This window comes from Sciurus carolinensis, unplaced genomic scaffold (assembly GCF_902686445.1).
Source record: "Sciurus carolinensis unplaced genomic scaffold, mSciCar1.2, whole genome shotgun sequence".
NCBI classification, from domain to species: domain Eukaryota; kingdom Metazoa; phylum Chordata; class Mammalia; order Rodentia; family Sciuridae; genus Sciurus; species Sciurus carolinensis.
The window spans coordinates 56,143-65,342 of record NW_025920434.1 but is presented as its reverse complement, the minus strand read 5'-3'; the positions used below and the strand labels follow the sequence as shown (position 1 = coordinate 65,342).

Here is a 9,200-nt window from a genome sequence, read left to right as displayed (position 1 = left end):
AGATTTTACTGAAGGTCTAGGTATGGTTGGTGGTTATGAATTTAAGACAAGCCAATCCACCAGTGTGGTATTTTTGTCTTACCATATTTAGCTGTTTGGATGCAGGCATATACCAAAGATAAAGTTTATACAAGCAGGTATGGAGAAGGGCAACAAAGGAGTTGAGAGTGCCTAACAAGGTGGGATTATAATGCTGGGTGGTGAATTTTAAAACTGTTGGGCTGGGAAATGAAGAGAAGTTTGATGGAGGGCCCAGTGGAGTCAAAGAACAGTTGACTGATGGTATTAAGTACCAGAGAAAATGAGCTTAATAGGTAAGAGTTGTTTTGGAGAGTAGGATGTTTGACACTGAGATTTCAGTGATGTTGCAGTTATTAGCACTGTCTTAGATATGACTATATGTGTAGGTAGGTGAGATGGATCATAAAATCATTGGGATAAGGTTACAGAACTGAAAAATAAGGTGACAGAGAGTATTAAAGTTCCACTTCAACATTCATTTTCTCTTCCTTTTCAATAAACTTCATATGTTGCCTTTCTGTATAAAGACACATCCCTTAGCTTCCCTGGTAGCTAGATATGATTACATTCTTCCAGTGAGAGCTAAGTGGAAATTCTGTATGGAACTTTTTAAAAAATCCTTAAAATAAGGCATGTGCCCTTACATTTCTCTTTCCTTCTATGTAGCAGTTCAGAGAATGGCTGAAATCCAGCAGTCACTTTGGACTGTGAGGTAGATGAGAATAGTGCAGCAGAAAAAAAAAAAACCTATGAAGCTGTTATATATCAGGTCTGTCTACCTCTGGACTTTTTTATATGACAGGGAAACAAGCTTCAGTCTTGTTTACATCATTGTTTGGGACTTTTCTATTACAAATAGCCAAACCTAATACTAACTAATATGTTGGATTGATGAAAGTTTTTACCTAGATATTGAAATCAACTGCAGGAGTAGTTATATTTACAGAGAAAGGCACAAAGCTTGATACTAAAATATTTACAGAATGAAGGGGAGTAAATGGGTCTGAAAATAACTACAATAAGGAGAGGTGGTGGTCAGCACTTCAAAGGAGGAGGAGGATTTGAGAAAGTAAAGAGAAACAGCAACAGCAATGAGGAACTCTAGGCAGCATAAGGAATGAAGAAGACATATAACCCACTTTGCTTTTTATGTTGATCCTGACTTTTTAAAAGACCTATGTGATTGAGTAAATATGTTACAGACACTTGTGTTTCAAACCACAACCGAATATTAAATACTGACTCAGATCAATGATCTATTCCAGAAAATCTTCTGAAAGAACATATTTGCCCCACAGACATTTCATTGTTAAGCACCCTTGATTTCCTTAATGTTTTCTCAAAGTGTTTTTCACTACTTAAGTCTTTAAAAACTTGATCATATTTTTTATCTCCCATGTTACATGTATTCATTCAAATAATTAATCTATGGATGTTTCACTGTGTTCCAAGCAATAAGAACACATAAATTGATTGTAAAGTATCTGCCTCCCAAGAGTTTACTAATTCAAAGAGGAACCAAGTGAGAGAACTGTTTCCACATAGTTTGATAAGGATATTCAACACATGTGGTAAAAGCAAAAAGGAGCCCAGTATTTCATATTGGAGTTCAGGGAAGAGAAAACAGATGAATCTTGAAGATGATAGAAGTATTATTTAGCTGGAGAATATACTGAAAGTACAACAAAAAATATACAGAAGTATGGAAAATCATGCACTTTGTGAACTTCCAAGTAGGTAGTATAGATACTGTTTATTACTGCATTACTATTAACCACAGTAACAAGGCAGGCCAAGTATTAAGTAATATTACCTTAGTTATGTATGTCTTTGCCCTTAATAAAAATGTCATTTGTGGAGACTGCTGGCATCATGTTCTCAGATACAAGAAAACTTATCTAAGTGAATTGAAGAAATTGTCTTTTGATTTTGTATCACCATTTCTCATTCAATACAATTACAGTCAATACTTAGCAAAGGAAGCAAAATTTGTAATGGTAAGTTAGATTATATTTTATTAGATCAACTAAATTTGAGAGTAATCAGGTAAACACATAGTAATATAAATGAATGGTATAGTTAATGTTCTTACTCTAAGCAAATTCCCCTATACTGTAGCCCTGGGTCAAATCCTGAATCAAATAAATACATTTTTAAAGTAATTTTTAATTTTGAAATAGTTTTTTTTTTTTTTTTTTTTTTTTTTTTGTGGTGCTGGGGATTGAACCCAGGGCCTTGTGCTTGCAAGGAAAGCACTCTACCTACTGAACTGTATCCCTAGCCCTTTTAAATAGTTTTTTTTTATTTAAGAAATATTGCAAAAGTATTTCAGAGTTCTTGGATATATCACACCTAGTTTTTCTTATTTTTGACATATTATTATGGTACATTTGCCACAACTCATAAACAAACATTGACACATTATTATTAATCAAAATGCCTACTTCATTTATATTCACCTATTTTTTAAATCAATCCTCTTCCAGAATACCCATTACATTTAAATGACAGATCTCCTTAGGCGCCTCTATACTGTAACAGTTGCTAAAAATTTCCTTGATTTTGATGACCTTGAAAGTTTTGAGGTGATCAGGCAGTTTGTAGAATATTCCTCAATTTTAGATTGTTGATACTTTTCTCATGGTTAAACTGGGTTTTGGTTCAGGGGAGGAAAAACACAGAAATAAAGTGACCTTCTTGTCATATCATTTCAAGGGTACATACTGTCAGTATGACTTATCACTTGATGTTAATCTTGATCACCTTGCTGAAGTGGTATTTTTCAAATTTTTCCATTGCAGTCACTTTTCCCCCCATTCCATACTATAATTTTTGGAAGGAAGTTAATCTTTCAGCCCATTTAAGAAGTAGAAAATTGTGCTCCATCTCCTTGAGAAGAAAGTATCTATATAAATTCAGAATTGTTTTGTATGGGAGAGTTGTCTGTTCCACATCATTTACTAATTTATTCACTTATTTATTTAATCATTTATTTATATCACTATGGACTCAAGTATTTTTATATCTTATGTTCTAAAACTAGGTTATTTATTTTATTGTTCAAATTTTCCATTATATGATGGCTCTTATGTCCCTCTGACATACATATTCAGTTTCTGCTTTGAACACTTTCTTACTCTCTAGCATTACAAGAATACATTTTTCTTTGGTAATCATATTTAATATAATTGGAAAAAATTTACATAAATATATATATATATACATGTGTATGATCTTAATATAAACAGAAAAAATGAAAGTGGAATATTAGTACATATGCATCAATAACTAAGGCTTTGCATCTTGAGTTGTTTTGAGTACAATATCCTATTCACATCTTGCATTCAGCTTGGTTGAGAAAATGAGCAATGATTTCTTTTTTGGTAGCCTTGCATAATAGAAATCAAATCAATTAAAATCAAATCAATTTAAAAATAAACACTTTAAAGAGAATACTGGGGTGTTATTAGTGATAATTAAGAATTATTAGAGGATTATTAATTCAATACATTTACATTTTAAAAGAGAGGCAAGTTTATATTATAAAAGGAGAAAATTTAAGAAGAAACCTTCAATTTACTTTTGAACAAGAGTAATCTGCAGATCAAAAGATACTTGTTCTACTTTAATAGATGACAAATTCCCTTTTTCAAAAATATTAAAGAAGGAAAAAGACCAAAGAAATAATATCAACTTTCAGTACTCTAGTTCTCAAAAGGGTGAAATGAAAGGCAGCTGTCCAAATAATTATGTGATTTAGAAGTTTTAGCTCTCACATTTCTAATTCTCTTATATGCATTTGTATTTGTTGGATGTCCTTTTAGTTGTTCAAATTTATGCTGTACTTAATAAATTGGCAGCAATCCAAACTTATAAACATATTGCACAACAGCTATTAATAAACATACACTTGACTGCTGCTTTCAGTACATTTCCCAATGGAGTTTATCATGCTTGACAGTTGACAATTTCTCATGAACAAGAACAGAGCAAAATTTCAACAGATGAGAAAAAATAATCAGCAGCAGCACTGGATGAAAACCCAAGTTCCTGCTTTCTATTTCTCTCCTTTTTTTGAGAACTACACTGTAGGACATAAGAAAAAGAGGTATTAGAAAAATACTCCTACATTTTAGATATAACCTCTTTGAATTCTTATTACTTAGATTCTACTTGAAGGAATGGGAGAAAATTAGAGTAGGAGGAGACTAAACACATTTGTAGTTCACATTACAATAGTCAGCAAGTACTTATTTCCTAAACTAAAAATCTGATTAGTCTCAATCTGGGAACTAAGAGATCAAAAAAGATAGGACAGCTACTTAAAAAAAAATCCCAATAATCTCAACCAAGTAGTACCAATGGGTTGATACTAAATTATTAAAACAACCTATGAGCCTAGAAAGTTGAAAGTAATTTCTTTATTAAGAAAATAAAGACATATTGCTTAAGGAGAGGAGCAAATTGATCAGTTATCAGGTACATTAGTAAATAGTAATAAAAACAAAATGTCTTCTCATAGACAACTATTTTAAGACCATTATTCCTCTTATCTCTCATAAAACATATATTTAGTTATAATACTAAAAATGAACAAAAATTGAGCTTTTAATAGAAAATCAAATCCTATCAGAAGAATTACATAGAGTTGGTCATTTTTTAGAGATGCTGATTTAGGGTCCCCACCATAATATTTGATAATCAACATGCCTTAAGGACATAATATAAAAATGACTAAAGGAGTCCCTGAGCTCAAAGTGTAGGAATTATTGGAAGTAAAAGGTGACAGATTAAGAGAGCAAGGAGGTATGAATCAACAGAAATGAAAACCCAGGATTTAGTTGTAGAAAAAATCAGAAAGAGGATCAATGCTTCTGAAAGAGAAATAAAAGTAATTTCTGGGAAATATGAAGCTGAGAGTTGTTCAATCTTATTAGGTTTTGAAGCCATCTCTAGATTGAGTTTCCCAATGAAATCCAGGACATTGACAATAGGACACTTAAAAATAAGCCACAATCACTGCAAAGAAAATAACAGCTAGCATAAACCTGTCCATTGTCTTTGCTGAAGCTATGGAATTACTATTTTCAATTACTCCTGTCTTCATAGGCTTCCTGATATGACCATCTGTGGTCAAGATGATTTTTCAAGGCCCATTTCTCTTTCCAGGGACCTGTAGATGAAACTGGACTGGAATAGAGGGTTCCAAAAATAACTGTAAGACCAGCTTGGGGTCAGTGAAGGCCAGAGAGAGTAGATTAGGCCTGACTCCCACCAAATCAGCAATTTCTTCCATGATATCAATATCCCTGAAAGCTATGGCATTGACTCTCCATGTACCTAAAAGTAGAGAGTAAAGAAGCCATGGTCTATCAACAAGGCAATCAATTAGATAATCAATCAATCTGTGATTTCTGAGTGCCAGTATTGATTTTACATTGGACTATGAGCTGTAGTAAATAGTGAAAATAAGGTGAAATTTGTCACCATCTTTAAAGATCTTATAAATCTACTAGAAAGAGATAAGATATGTATACATGCAACAGAACTCAACGGTTTTGCTAAATATTGTGGGTTTGACTGCTAAATAGAAATGTAAAAAAGGGCACTTAAAAAAGGGCTATAATAGGTCCTTGAAGGATGTGAAATATAAAGATAAGTTGAGAACAAAAAAAGTCTTATAAATCAGGGAACAGCAGCAAAGTGAAAGAATAAAGCAGGAATGGGTCAAAGAATATTTGTGATCATTGCCTAAATTACTAGAAAACAAGAATGGAGAGATTCAGAAGACTCTGATGAGAAAGAGGGAACTCACCACAAATATTCTCAAACATGGGATTCTCAATTATTTTATGAGGGCAGACATGGTGGGATAGCAGGCGTCCACAGATCAGGGCTTCCCAGGGAAAATGTTAACTTGGAATCCTGAAAGGATGAGGTGTGGTGACTTATCCTATAAAAGGAAGTTGCCCTCAAGATGGAACCAGATGGAATGACTATACCAAGTGCAGATTTGGAATGCTAAAAAACTTTTTTTATGGGAAAATGTGGTGAAGAGTAAATATGTGGAAGAAGTGTGACTAGGAGACTTTCACTTGCTACTTTCTATAATGAATGGAAAGAACAACAGAACACAAAGGAAATAAGAGGAAAGTCAAATTAAGCTGATTGAGTGATCCAAAAACAAGGACAGGAAAAATGATTAGAAAATAAATTTTAGTAGAATTCTTGAGATGAAATTCCAAAGGAACTGATAGATTGTCAAGTAGTACTTTATCAAATTGAGGCTGGAGTTTTGAAGAGATGAAATATGAAAGAATTTGAGAGCTTTCCTTTCTGGAGATGATATTAGCTCAAGTGTTTCTATGTGTACATTTATTTATCTTACAGTACTAGGTCAAGACCTGGACTTTTCATGAAGGTTTCACAAAAGGATTCACTTGTTCCAGTCTTGCAGGATTGTTATGAGGAATAAATGAGCTCCATGTACATGAAATGTTGAATGTAACTGTAAACCCTTAATAAAATTCATATTATATCCTTGGGGACTGCTTATATTTAGAAGGTGGTTGGACAAGGATCAGTCAAAGGAAAGAGAACAGAAAAGTCCAAATAAAAGAGTTTAGTGCCAGAAAATGAGGGAAAGAAAGCACTCCAAGGGAAAACATTTAAAAATGCCAAGCTCAATAGTGAGAAATTGGAACCTGGTCATGGATGACTTTCAAGGGAACAGTGTCAGGAGTAAGGAGGCAAGTTGAAAATACAGGGACTCTGGGAAGCAAAGGGAGAGGCATGAGAGCATAGGATGTAGAAACTTTAGATGTTTTGGCAATGAAAGAAGGGAAGAAAATAGGACAGCACCTGGTAAGGATAAGATTAAATAAAAAATTACTTTCTCTTCCTCCAAGATAGGGGAGTTATGTTAGTATTGTCAGTGGCAGAAAACCACCATTCTGGAGCCTTCAATAATCAATTTCCACTTTTTCCAAATAAAAACAATCCTGGGATTGAGTTTAAGTTCAGTCTTCTGAATCACTGTGTTCACAAAAGCTCTAAGCAGTCAACCGATGTTATTACCTTACCAAATCACATGGACTTTTTATGCTCTGAGTCATGGTAGCCTGCAAGATAGCCAGCAAAGCAGTCACTTTTGATTTGTAAATCTACTTAACAGATTTAAAATTATCTTTCATTCATCATAGTCTTCCTTTCTGTGGGAGCTCTATTACTACTTCAATTAATTCCTCCCAAAATAACATACCTAATTTTTTTCTCCATGAGTTCTTTTTTCTACCTAACTTTTCTTTTAAGTCCTAAACATAGTATTTATACCATTTTCTTGAGTTTTCTCTCCTTTCTCATCCACATTGAAACTGTTAGTACTATTTCCCCATTCTGTTGTCACAACTTTTGTTCACTGTTTAATCAGAATTCTCAAATTAACAAGAGGAAACTGAAATGTAGTAAAACATTGTTTGTATTAAGAAATAAGTAGAAAAAGTTACCACACATCATTCTGGGAGAATTTCTTACCTTTTTGCCATTTTCTCTTGAGTTTTAGTTCTATCTGACATCATTTCACTTTGTGAAGGCAATTTCTTTAGCCCTAAAGAAAAAATTTAAAATTCAAGTGTAAATTACCTCAGTAAAAACAACAATCCTATTAACAATTTCTGCATTATGGGGAATTCAAAGAAACACAGGATAATTTTCTGCACTCAAAGAGATTATAATTTACTTCATTACTTGATCCTGCCACCATCAAAATATAATAAGTTGAGCATGCTTATTTGGAAAAACAGAAATCTGAAATGTTCCAAACCCCAATATTCTTTGAAAACTGACAAGATGCCACCAGTAGAAAATTCAGCACATGACCTCATGTGATAGCTCACAGTCAGGAAACAGGCACACTAAAACTATTGTATAAAATCACCTTGCTGCTTTGTTGTGTAAGGTACATATGAAAAATAAGTGAATTTCATTTTTAGATTTGGTTTCCATCTCCAAGATAGGTCATTAGGTATATGCAAATATTTCAAACTCTGAAAATACATGAAGTTCAAAACACCTCTGGTCCTAAGCATTTTGGATAAAGAATATTCACCTGTATCAATATGTGTAGCTTACTCTATTTTGCCTTGTCTTAACATGTTTACTCTATTCTTCCTTCCAAAAAATGCCTGCCTCCTCCCTAACATAGTCTTTGAATTGGTAAATGAAATATGGACACAAGGAAATGACAAATGGTCTTAAAAGCACATGAAAATTGAGATACAAGGTCAAAAGGCAAGTTGGATGTGGTGACACAACCTGCAGTCCCAGCACTTAGGAAGCTGAAGTTGGAGGATAGTTTGAGTCCAGGGGTTCAATCAGCCTGAACAATGTAATAAAGCATCATCTCAAAAAAGGGAGGGGACTGGATCTCTATACAGGTATCTTAATAAAAAGGATATTTTATGCAATGGAGAGTAAAGGAAGTAAACACAAACTCTTAATCATATTTTATGTTAAAGTCCTACTGAAGATAAGCCTCACCTTCTAACCTCTTTTATTAGATAGGAGTTTCTGTGGAGTGTAAGGCCAAGGGTAACTCATAATGCCCAATCTTGACAAATAAATTGAAGCATTAATGTACAAACAATTCCTGTACTAGGATCTAACACCAAGGACATGGCTACACAAAGGCAGAATCACATTTAAGTCCACATAAACAACTCTAGCTCAAGCATTTAGTCTTTTGCCCAGATAAATAGCCTTATGACCAGATAGGTAGGCACTATTCCATGTGGAAATTTTAGCCACAATCCTAAAGTGTTACTTTATAAAATTCTGGTATGTACAATTTCAGAAAGAGATTGTGTCTTACTCATTCTGATCCTTCCTTCTACAAAGCAAATCAAGTGATCATCTCATTCTTCCTGAAAAATCTCTGGTCTTGGAGATCTCACTTCCTTCTAAGCAGATGATATGATTGACTGCTGTAGTTGCTGGAACATTATTTTTTGTACTGACCCCCAAATCTACTTCTATTCTACTTTCATCATTGGAACTAGCTCTTCCTTCTAGAGCCACAGAATTGAATTTTAACACCTGACAGTTCTTAAAATATGTGAAAAGAACATGTCATAACTACTTTTAAGTCTTCTCATTATCAGGCTAACCAGCACAGATTCCTT

The 9,200-nt window shown here is 33.6% G+C and overlaps 1 pseudogene; it reads right to left on the bottom strand.

Moving 5' to 3' along the window:
- Positions 1-5,020: 5,020 nt before the first annotated feature.
- Positions 5,021-9,200, bottom strand: part of LOC124975728 (flavin-containing monooxygenase 5-like) — a 33,273-nt pseudogene continuing 29,093 nt past the window's right edge.